Source organism: Dermochelys coriacea, chromosome 2 (genome assembly GCF_009764565.3).
Source record: "Dermochelys coriacea isolate rDerCor1 chromosome 2, rDerCor1.pri.v4, whole genome shotgun sequence".
In the NCBI taxonomy this organism is placed as follows: Eukaryota; Metazoa; Chordata; order Testudines; family Dermochelyidae; genus Dermochelys; species Dermochelys coriacea.
This window is the reverse complement of record NC_050069.1, coordinates 13,055,864-13,068,871: the sequence shown is the minus strand read 5'-3', so window position 1 is coordinate 13,068,871 and position 13,008 is coordinate 13,055,864.

The window sequence follows — 13,008 nt, the reverse complement described above, 5'->3', positions numbered from 1 at the left end:
CTCTGCAGTGTGTCTAGAGTTGTACATTACCCACTGACTCCAAATGACAAGAGCAAGGTGATATTTTATACCATCATGGAGGAAATGTAATAAATTTCCCCGTTTTCTGTTGATTAAAAAGTTTCTGGACGCCCGTTCATAACTTAAAAGCCATCTGGAGTCTTCATTGGTGTGTGGCATTTGCAAGTGAGTTTTTAATACCGTTTAAAGCACATTAAACAATGACTCTACTCGTAAGACAGAAAAAAAGACATATAGAGAGGATCCCGTTTCATGCCTTGAATTTGAGTGTTCAGAAAAAAACAGATAAACAGAACATAATGAGCTCATTCATAATGAATGTGTACCAGATATTAAACTGCTTATCAGCATTTGGATAGATAGAGGGATGGATGTTGGATTCTTTTAAAAATAGTTTACCCCACTGTAATTATTGTCTGTTATGTAAGAGGAATTACAAGGTAGCTAGTTAAGGCAAAATGTCAGGCCCTTTGACCACTGGAGCAGTACAAAGGGACAAGGCACAGCTGACCAGCCATCATAAAAGTCATAACTCTCAATAGAGAATCTTCTTTGCAGTGTTCCCAACACTTGTTGTTTTATAACAAACCTTTCAATATTTTAGTGTGGGGGAGTCAGTTCGTAAAGCTGCGTCTGTTAGAACCCTGATACTACAAGACAATCTCACCTTTCAATTAAAACCAAAAGGGAGTGTCTAGACACTGGATGCAGTGGAGCAAGAGCACCTCGAAGGCTCAAAAGCCAGAAGGCAAATTTGAAGAACCCAAGATTTATTATTTTGTTGTAAAAATCTCATGATTTTAAGCCAATCAGATGATTGGGGGGAGGGGTTCGACTCAGTCAACATTTGGAGTTGGCAATACTGATTTGCCAAATAATTTTTTTCCCAGTACTCATACTCCTGTTTATTCTATTAAACAGATCCAGTTAGAGTACAGTTTTGGATACAACGGTAGTGACATCAGGAGCATTACTCACTGGGAGAAACCCATAAGAGATGTTGATTGTCAGCCGATTTGTTTTCTGCGCATGTAACTGAAAGAACTCCACAGGCTTCCTCATGGGAATAGAGGCTTCTTAGATAAAGCCTTCTTAGGTAAGGTCTTGGTCCCTATGTTTCCTTCCTTGGCATGGCTGTACATGGAATAATGGGAACAGTGTTCGTCCCTGGGGTACACAGAAGACATTGATAACGTATTTTAAAAAAATCCAGTGGAGCACAACCAAACTGGTAAAAGGATTGCAGCACATCAGGGGTTAGGAGCTAGTAAGAAGACTTAGAATGCAGAGCTTTGAGAAGAAGTGACAATTCGAGAGAGAGGGGAAGTCGATTCTGTGTTGCCCTGCACAGCAAATAGAACGTGGCTACAAAATGCTTTTAAATCAGAAGCATTTTCACGATCTCTGCACAAGATGCCAAGCCATGAACAATTATCCCAATGTTGTTTGCACCCAGTTGGAAAAGTCCTTAAGAATTTAATAGGTATTTAATCATAGAGTTCTAGACAGAGGACTCTAGAAATCTTTGTATGCAGTGTTACTGTAGACACGTTGATCCCAGGTTACTAGAGAGACAAGGTGGGTGAGATAATATCTTTTATTGGACCAACTTCCATTGGTGAGAGAGACATGCTTTTGAGCTTACACAGAGCCCTTCTTCAGGTCTGGGAAACTAATTCAGTATCAGGGCAAGTCTACACTTAAAAAGCTGCAGTGGCACAGCTGCACCGGTACAGCTGTGCCACTGTCACACGTCAGTGAAGATACTACTATGCCAATGTGAGAGCTTCTCCCATTGGTGTAGTTAATCCACCTCCGCAGAAGGCTGTAGCTATGTCGATGGGAGATGCTCGCTACCAGGGTTTAGGTCGGTAATGACAATTATACCAATATAGGTCTTTAGTGTAGATCTGGCCTTAGTTTCCCGGACCTGAAGAAGAGCTCTGTGTAAGCTGGAAAGGTGGTCTCTCTCATCAACAGAAATTGGTCCAGTAAAAGATATGACCTCACCCACCTTGTCTCTCTACAAATCTTTAGAATTTAATAGAGAGAAGTCTCTTTTCTGTCGAAGTTTGAATCTTCCAGATTGTTTGCCGTTTTCTGTTAAATTCTATAAGATTTTCCCATAAAAGCAAATATTTTACAGGAAACAAAGTGAGGTAAGAGACAGGATTATTTAAATGGACATAGGATCAGCAATAAAATCTGAAAGGAAACTTTTAGGCTTATGGGGCAAGAAGATTTTAAAATGGTGACCAATGAGAGAATGGAATGAGTTACTGAGGTATTGTCCTCAATGACCCTCTAATTCAGACACTTGAGGGAGTAGATTAAAATTTAAAGAGGCCTCAGCTAGGTATCTCAAGTGGCAGTTTCTAGTCCTGTTCCCTTTGAGTTAATGATCAGCTGTTGGTTTTCCGTAACCCTAGTAATGATTTACAAATACTTGGTTTATGATTTTTTAAAATCTCCAGTCATCTTAATTAAATTAACTAAACAGTTTCTGTAATACCATAGGTATATGTGGTACCTTATAGATGAATTAAAAGGCAAATCCTTGCCCAGAAGTGTTTACAATCTAATTAGACAAGATAGACAAAGGAAGAGTTTGAATATATTGGAAAAAGAGTCAAGGTTAGAGAAGGGTTAGCTAACACATATTAGCAGATCCTGACCTAATCAAACCTTTTCCCTCATATAGATGCACATTACACCTTTTACCTTGATTTAACTGATTGAGGTTGGTCCTAGATACTGAAAAGGTTTGCCTTGACTAGGATTTAAAGGTTTGTTGTTAGAAGGTGTACACTAACATGATTTAGCTAATGCATTCTAACACTCATGTATAGACAAGGTCATGTGGATGTCAGCTAACTTGGTTATGGTGAAGCCTGCATTTACTTCAGTAAGTGTTAGGTATCCCATATCTAAGCTCAGTCTCTTTTCCTAATCTAGACAACCTGCAAACGGGAAAGTGTTGTAACATGAGAGACTTTTATTCCCTATTTTCCTGTGTATATGTGTGTGTGTGAGAGAGAGAGAGAGAGCGGGGGAGAGAGGGAGAGGGAGAGGCTGACTTTAAGCCTTAACTGTTATAATTATTTACATTTTTAACCCCCAGCAATTTGTTCTTCTTTTTTTCATTTCAGCTCTTGCCTTCTTTGGATTTTGCTCAATATTTGAAAATTGGTTTCAACTGGCACAGAGGTAGGTCCAAATCAAAACTTGGGAACAGGGTTTGGATCTGAGTTCATCGTAAATCTGAGCACCAAGGTGTTTGGGGAAAGTTTATATTTTTAACCCCCCAAGTTGAGTTCTGTTCAGATCTAAAGTTTCAACCTCGCCTTTCTCTGGGAGATTGCTAAGAGTTGGACTCAGAAAGCCATTTGCAAGTGCATAACAACAATTTTATTGAACCTACCACTTACTTCTACGTGCTAGAAGATGGTGCTCATTATATTAACTAATGATCTACATACATACAGATATATCTCCTTTAGCTAGAACTCCCATGGCACATGTGATAATTACATCTTGAACTGCATCCAAAGCCGGATCTGAAATTTTGCTTTAGGCTCATCTCCAGTAGCTTCATTTTTGTTTCTAGGCTGTTTGAGTCTCATATGCTGGCACAATGCTGCTATAATTGGCTTGCAAACACTGCAGGAAATGTTTAAAATCAAACACAAATGATTTTTATTGAAAATTTGAAAAAAAAATCATGCAAATTTTTCTCTTAATGTTATTTTTCTATTTTTAAACAAAAATAAATAATTGAACTACATTATCTAATGTATCTTAATGGACTTTCATGATGACTGTATTTCTCTTTCGTTCCCTGCCTCACACATGCATACACCCTCCTTCTTCCCAGTTCTGTGTTGTTGGGTGTATTTTTGCCACTGTATGGTGTGGGGTGTTCACTAACATAATTTACTTTACCGAGCACCTCAGAACCCTGACTGCAGCAAAATATACACCATTAATTATATCATTTTATCTTATGTCACACTGCAAACTTCATAAACATGTAAATTCAAAAATCTCCATAAACACTTTACTATTATGAATCTCTGTAGGGCATCACAGCTGGTTACCTGCAGAAATTGTGTTGGATCCTAGCTTCTTATTTATAGGCAGGCAGCAGATGTTAAAGAGAAAATGTTTCATATGATCGTGGTGGACACAAAGTAATGCAATGGAATACAATGGATGCACATAGTTTGTATTTTGAGCACAGGGCTTTGTTTTGCATCCACTGAAAAGAATCCCAGTAGCACAGATTGGACTGCAGAGGTGCACCACGCATTTAGTTAAATTGATTTAGTAGATATTTTCCCTTGGATGGCAAAGGCACAGAGGTTTGCATCTTGTGGTGGATTGTGGCTAAGAATGGATTGTGTGTACCAGGAAGAGCAAAGCCGTTACAACTAATTCTAATGAATGGAACTAGTGGAGCGTGAAATCACATTATTGGGGTTATATGGACATAGCAGGTTTACGGCTGTGATTTTCAAAGGAGCCAAATTCCATCGGTATTCCCACTGAAGCCTGAAGGTTGGATTTTTCAAAAGCACGGAAGTGACTTAGACACGCAATTTTCAATGGCTTTCAATGAGTTCAGTGCTCTGAAGTCAGCCCACGCTAACATCCTTGGGCTCACATAAAATCCCACCCTATGTGCTTATAAGAAGTCTTATAGAAGAAGAATCATAATGTCATGTTGAGGGCCAGCTGCCTCTTTGACCCCATTGTAGTTTCTCCAAGTGCACCCCCCACCTCACCCAGCACTATCACTTGTCGTACAGAGAAATCCCATGATTCTCCAATCTCAGGCTTCAGCACCCTGCGTACCCATCATGATTCCTCAGCAGCCCCAGCTGGGGTTGAGCCCTGCCAGTCTTACCTTCAGGAACTGTGATCAGTAGCATAATACAGTAGCATAAACCTACCTTTCCAGAACAAGGTATTGCTTAATCTCAGCAGCAGGAACAAATGTAACAAGAGAAAAGGAGTTTTAACACAATGAATGGTCAACACCAGTCAGCAGTGTGCCCTTGTTGCCAAGAAGGCCAATGGCATTTTGGGATGTATAAGTAGGGGCATAGCGAGCAGATCGAGGGACGTGATCGTTCCCCTCTATTCGACACTGGTGAGGCCTCATCTGGAGTACTGTGTCCAGTTTTGGGCCCCACACTACAAGAAGGATGTGGATAAATTGGAAAGAGTACAGCGAAGGGCAACAAAAATGATTAGGGGTCTAGAGCACATGACTTACGAGGAGAGGCTGAGGGAGCTGGGATTGTTTAGTCTGCAGAAGAGAAGAATGAGGGGGGATTTGATAGCTGCTTTCAACTACCTGAAAGGGGGTTTCAAAGAGGATGGCTCTAGACTGTTCTCAATGGTAGCAGATGACAGAACGAGGAGTAATGGTCTCAAGTTGCAATGGGGGAGGTTTAGATTGGATATTAGGAAAAACTTTTTCACTAAGAGGGTGGTGAAACACTGGAATGCGTTACCTAGGGAGGTGGTAGAATCTCCTTCCTTAGAGGTTTTTAAGGTCAGGCTTGACAAAGCCCTGGCTAGGATGATTTAACTGGGACTTGGTCCTGCTTTGAGCAGGGGGTTGGACTAGATGACCTTCTGGGGTCCCTTCCAACCCTGATATTCTATGATTCTATGATAACACACATTTCTCTCTCACCTAAAAAGTAGGTCAGCCTAGCTTATCCCGGTCACCCCAATCTCTGGTGACTCAGTCTCAGCCTCTCTCTCTTCTCTGTGCTTTAGGGGCTGTCCTTTCATCCACCCCAAATTCCATATCTCTTGCACCTGGTGAGGCTTTGGGAGCTTCCATTACTGGCAATTGTCTAAATCAAGATTGAATTGGGTTATTTTTTTATAAGAGAAAGGCTCTAATTCAAACAGGAATTAATTCAGGGAAGTTCTATGGCCTATGTTATACAGGAGGTGAGGAAAGAGGATCACAGTGGTCCCTTTTGGCCTGGGAAACTATCAAATCAGCAGCAGTATAACAGCCTGGGTTTTTGCTGAGCTTTTATCAAAGCTATTGTCCTTCCTGGGTAGTTCACTGACCACCGAGCGATTGAACTCATATGGCAGACAACACAATCACAGTCAAACAGATGGACATATAACGTTTATCCCATTTTACAGGTATCTTCCATACCCTTCACACATACTGTGACCATCCTACAGTTACTCCAGAGGTTGTACTACACCCAGGAAGAAGCCTTTCCAGTGCTACCATCTATTATTCTTTGTGTATGACACCCTTCATAATCCCATCCATCAATATTTGAGTCATCACCTCTCAGTCTATGCCTGGCAGATGTGATCAGGCAAGGTGAGTCTACCACTGCTTTCCAGGCTCACTCAAGAGCAGGTGGTGGAAGGACTTTCTCACTCATAGCTCTCAGCTATGGTAACCCCTCTGAGATGAAATCCACTGGAGTCACTTTAATGCATGCTACCAGCTTTGCGTGAAATCCAGGCTCCACTGAACTCAATAGCAAACCCCCGTTGACTTCAATGCAGGCAGGATTTCACCTTCTGACTATTTTGGTTGGTCTATTCTTGACTTTTTGGGCATCATCCTATTTGCCAATTCCATCCTTGTTCCCCTCCTATATGTTCAAATCAGTAGGAAACAAATCCAATTTGAGGATGAGCTGGTCAAAAAACAGGATGATTTTTTGGGAGGGTGAAGGAGATATTACCCTTCACTTTTTTTTTTGAAATTCAAAAAATGTATGACAACCTGCCAGACATTTGATTCCGTTGGTCATTTATTTAATTTGTTAATATTTTGAGCAGTAAGTTAGTTTTATTACAAAACACTCAGATACACTGTTGTAGACATTCAAGCAATGAGTTAAATAAAATGAATAAGTAAACCCTTGAAAGTTTAAATGGGAAGCAATGAAAAAAATGGCCATCTGTAGCAGGAACAAGTAGATACCAATGGCAACACAGGACTCGAAACACAGGGCACAGTGTCTGGGCTCTATATCAGAAAAAGTGTCAGACAGAAAAGTTACGTTTCTACCTCACCTACTTTCACTGGTAGCAACTAAAGGGGAAAAAACAGAAGATTCAGGTTGGATATTTACGATTTGAAACGGTAAGAGACATGGGGTGAAAAAGCACTTGTGTTATAACAAACAATTCTGATGATATTCTGCATTAAAAACATTATACATTATAAATAAACCATGCTCGGATGCCCTGAGACAAAACAGGGCATTTATCAGGTCTAATATTAGCTGATTTCAGCCGCTGAAGTCCCAGGCCAAATGGTTACAGAGAGGTATTTCCAGTTATCTGCTAGTAGTTTAGCTTGGCATTTCTCCAATGTGCCAGCAGTGACATTTTCTTCCACTCTGTTGAGATGTTTAGTTTTGACCACAAGAGATATAGTTCTTGTTTAGACTATACACAACTATATAATGTGCAATTCTGAGACAAAGCAACAACAGCATCACCATGTAAATAATGCTAAGTGGCAACCTTAAACTCCCAATTCTATGGAAACTCACCAAACTGTGTGGAGCCCAGATGAGCCTTTTGAGAGCAACTCACAGAACTGGACACTGATTGCCAGGTCCTCTTTAACTGGGGAAAACTGGAAGAATTCAAGCAGAGCTGTGCAAAACAGGTTATGTGTAGTTTACATGCCAGATTCTCAGTGGGTGTAAAATACTGTAGCTCCATTGACTGATTTACACCATCTGAAGATGTGGCCTTTTATATCTAATCTTATCAAACCTATGCATTTTGAATGCACTCATGTCCATATCCACTATGTATAAAGTCAAGAGAGGCTTCTGTTTGCAAAGAGGACCACATTACAGAGGGAAGTCTTGCACAGTGAGATGAGTCTATATGTGCCCTAAAAACAGGCCAGTTCTGGCATATACAGATCTCTGCTTAAATTCCACACAAGAAGGGACTCCACTGATAAGGTCCTACTCCCTGGAGGGACCATCAGACCTATTATCCCCACTGAGCACTGCTGTGATGATGGTGTATGGAGACAGCTGGTTTGTGAGAGAGATAGGGTGGAGGGTCAAAGGGTGGAGATGGATGGCAGGAGAGAGAGATCACTTGATCATTACCTGTTAGGTCCACTCCCTCTGGGGCACCTGGCATTGGCCACTGTCGGCAGACAGTATACTGGGCTGGATGGACTGACACAGTATGGCTGTTCTTATATTTTATGTTCTTATAGACGCTAGCAGTGAGGAAGTCCATTTCAGAAATGATTCCATTATATGTATCCAGAGGAAATAAGGCTGCAGTTGAGAGGAAGGTACCTTGAGATTGGTGGGTGATCCAGCCTTTCCTGTGGTGACCTTGAGCATGGGTTTCTAGCTGCCCCTTGGCAATTGCCTAGGCTCATCTTTACGCACTTTTAAAAAGCAATTTCTTTTTCATAGGTGTTTTATGTATGATGAGCAGAACTGAAAAAGGGAGGTCAGGTTTTAGGTGAGATTTAATTTGATGAACACCTGGGGCTCAGGAATGCAAGCCAGGGCCAGGCCACTTCACTGCTCAGCATGCTCAGTAAAGATTGCTGTCCTACAATCCTGACTGCCTGCTGTATCAAATGAAGCATTTCCCACTCCAGTACTAGTCCTGGGTCAGGGCCAGGCATCAAACCTTTTCCCTGGTACCAATTTTGTTCTGTTAGTATATTATTCAACTTTTGCCTTACCTGTTATTTTAATTGTGGCTGATAATCACATTTCCACTGTGCAGCATCTCCAGTGCCTCCCAGAGGACAGGCACTTTAGCAATAAAATGATAATTATAAAAGCTTAACGAGGCCAGCCAGAAAACACACAGTATCCTGTTCCACTTGTCAGAAAACCATAGCTAATTTAGTGCATCTCTGCCTGCTAGCCTGACATCCCCACAATCCATAGACCATCTACAACAGCGCAGGAGACTTTGGCAAAGATCCTCAAAAATATTTAGGTGCTGAACTCCCATTGGGATCATGGATTTCAATGAGAGTTTGATGCCTAAACACCTGGGAGGTTTTGGGCCTTTCTTCGTCCCACCCGGCCTTCTTGGCTCCAAGTCCTCAGCTAGCACCATGGAGACACAAAGGAAGGGAACACTACTGCCTCGCCAACTGATTTGCACTACTGCGTTGCCACCATATTTTCCTTATGGCAGCAGGAGTCAATCCAGAAACAAGAGCCTCATTAAACAGGGTGGGAATCACACTAAATCCATCTCCACATCCATACCCATCTGCCCCTTTTTTACATAGCACCCGTGAGAGCTATGAAGCAGCCTTGTGAGTACATGAGCATATCCTTCAAATTAGTGCAGAGGGCAACAGCTGCAGCTTAACTCTACTGATACCCTACCTGTGCAGCCTCCACTCACACTTGGATGGGAACACAATGACCTTGTGCTCCCTGCAGGTACAACATGAAGACTGGCAGGGTGCAGGCGCTGTACCAGAAGAAGGAGACCAAGAAAATGGGTTATGTGGGAGAGTAAGGGAGTGATGAAGGACACCATAAAACACCGATGATAAAGGACCCCATCACTATCACTCTGAAACTTGGAGAGGATGCGAATTGCAAGGAGATCATACAACAACGTGTTATGTTCTGTTGCTTTTGCCTCTCTCAAATATCATCCCACCTCTATAAAAAAAACAATTAAAGCAGTCTTGGCAGATCTTTTCAGTCACCTCTTAATGACATCTTCAGCAATTAAATTTTACTGAAAGCAAAAGATAAGCCGATGCTGCTTTCAAAATCCCCCCTTTTGTTTTCCCTTTGCTAGCGTGTCTTGACAAGTCACGGCTGTTGGTCTAGGATACTGAAAAGGAACAAGAAGATGATCTGCAACTTTACACAGCAATATTGAACAGTGAGACAAAGCACATTGCATTTTAAAAAATAGTGCATTTAATAAATTGATTACTCTAATGCAGGATAGGGTGTTTGTTTTTGAGTTCAGCAGTGGTTTTTTATTACCATTGCTTTTTTTTTTGCATGCTTCCTAAGGTATCAAACAATTAAAGCTTGACTTTGGGATCCTTCTCCCCAAATAAAATGTATATCTTTCTGATTAACACTTTCCATTCAGAATTTTACAACTTTAATGGGAAGCGCACTTCACATCTCCAGCAGAAGATTTATACTGAATGTGAAATAGCTTTTTTTCTACATAGATTGGATATGATCTATGAAGAACATTTCTGAAGTCACTGAGATGTCACGGACCTAGTGTTCCACTGGAATCTGTTTTTTCTACAAGCCAGGAGTATACATAGAAGCAAATGCCCCAAAATTCAGAAGATTTGTGTTGGCCCATTTGCTGTTCTTTCATTTACCCTCTGTTCTACATTTACTCTCTGCATGGAAGGAACATCTAAATTTCTCTCTGATGAGAAGATCAAAGAAATATGGGGAAAGGAACTTGGGGCCAAATTCTCTGATTGTGTAGCTCCATTGACTTCAGTGGAATTACACCAGCACAAGAAGGAAATACTCCTGCTTGATTCTCAGACCCCAGTTCTGGAAAGCACTTGATAATGTTAGCTTGTACTAAATTTTAAGTACATCTTGCCATTGTATTGACCTCAGAGCACCCACCCACTTGCATTGGGCTGTTGCACATCAAGTCTGTGTTGGAGTGAAAACAGTGACGAGTCGTCATTTGACGACTGATAGCTTTCTGAAAATGGTCCTGCGCCAAAGGCCTTTGAAATCACTGGAAGGACATACATCAGCTCAGTGGCCTTTGTATCAGGTTCATAATATCTTAAAGAAGATCCTGTTCACTTTAAAAACAAAATAGAAAATCCTTAGGGAGAACAAAGACATTATTTTCACTTATAATACTTCAAGGAGACTAAAAAAATGTATGAGCTGTTGGTATCTGCTTGAAAGCATAATGGCTGAAACCAGAAGCTGGTATTTAGCTCAGGTATTACTCAGGCAAACCTTGGAAGAGCTGCTGTATAAATCTGTGTGTGATTATTTTTAAAAGCACTGTGATCAGTGAATTTCATTGAAACTTTCCCTGCTGTTGCAAGTGAGATAGAAGAATTCCACAGATAATGTAACCATCTGAGGAGGAAATATTTCGGTGCCCATTAAAGCCTGCTAGTTACAGGAGATTGGATGTGCCTTGGTTCTTCTGTCTTTCACGCATCTCTCTCCAGCTTTCATCATGTATAAAAACCCTGATACTTTATCTCACAATATCAGCTCTTTATCTCACATCATTACTATCTAAACTATAGCTCATTTGAGCTGTAAACAACAGCCTGCTGCTTGCCAAAAGAAGAGACATGACATGGTCTCGTTAAATTATGGAGGAGAGTTGATTTTGAAAGGTAAACAAGTAGTGAAGATTGTCAGGAAGAAAAGCAAGAGGAGATAAAATGGATATATATATATATGATAGGCTAATTGAAAGCATTTCTGTTGCTATTTCTACCAACCTACATAGAACTTGGAGGGAGGGGCACAGGTTTCAGGAGGAAATGTTTGCTCCATGAGGTTTACAGCATTTACCCATCCTTTGTCATAAAAAGAGAGTGGCCAATGAAACTTGAAAGGGCGTCAAATTTTGAAACAGATAAAATGAAAATAAAATTAAAATCATTCATAGTTAACCTGTGGAATACGCCATCACTGGGTGTTATCAATGCAAATTGCTTCGTAAAATTTCAAGAGGATTTGACATTTATGGGTCAGGTCCTCAACTGCAGTAATCTCGCATAACTCCATTGAGAGCACTTCATTCTGTAATAAATGGCAATAAAGGAATAAATGCAGCTCATTTTAATAATATATTTATGAAGTCACCTCATTTAATAATAAATGGCATCACATAAATAAGTGGTGTCTCACTGTGTAATAATATGATGGGAGCATAGAATTTCTTACATTAGACATCTGATGATTAGTTTATTCCTGGAAGAATGAGGACTGATAATAGAGCTGGTTGGAAAAATGGGAGGGTCCATTGGAAAATTTGAGTGAAAAATCAAAATCCATTTTTTTTAAATCAGAAAATGAGGAAAAGCCTCCATGGAAGCTGTAGGTGATACATCTCATTCTCCTCTATGGGCCAGGCTCCCTATCCATCATAAGGTGACTTTATCACCCAGGATGCACCAGGCTTCCCTCTTGCTGAGGCATTTCAGTATGAAAATGAGAATTAGTGGTCATGGGAGATATCAGTGAATCCTGACATGGAGGGGAATGGGGGCATGAGGAAGCCAAACTACAACTCCCGTGAGGTGCTGTGCTGACATTTCCAAATCAGACTAAAGCCAAAAGCTTTTATGACAGGTTTCAGAGTAGCAGCCGTGTTAGTCTGTATCCACAAAAAGAAAAAGAGTACTTGTGGCACCTTAGAGACAAACAAATTTATTTGAGCATAAGCTTTTGTGAGCTACAGCTTACTTCATCACTTCAGCTTTTAAAAGCTTTTATGTTTTTCAGGTGTATGGTTTCTAACCACAAATCAAACTTTTCTGCAGAAAACGGGCCCTTTACATGAAAAAAAAAATGTTTAGATGAAAACTCAATTTCTATTGACAAACAGTTATGACAGAAATTTTTTGACCAGCCTTTATAGTCTTTGTAATTTTTGTCCTGCTTTTATAACTACAGATATTGGGCCACAACCATAGCTGTGTAAAGCTGGCATAGCTCCAAATGAATTATATCACAGTAGCAAACATTTAATTACTAAGTACTCTGTATTGGGCCCATCTTTATAAGCTTGGAGTTTAGATAGCTACAGTGCATGTACTTTACACTAATCATATCATACAGTTTTGAAATATCCCAGGGGAACATTAGTTATGGTGCTTTCTTTTGTACTGGTTTTTCATCAGACATTTTATTAACACTTCTACATCACTACATCTAATCACACTCTTAATGTCAGTAATTATTGTAAGCCTCACAGTGAGGGATT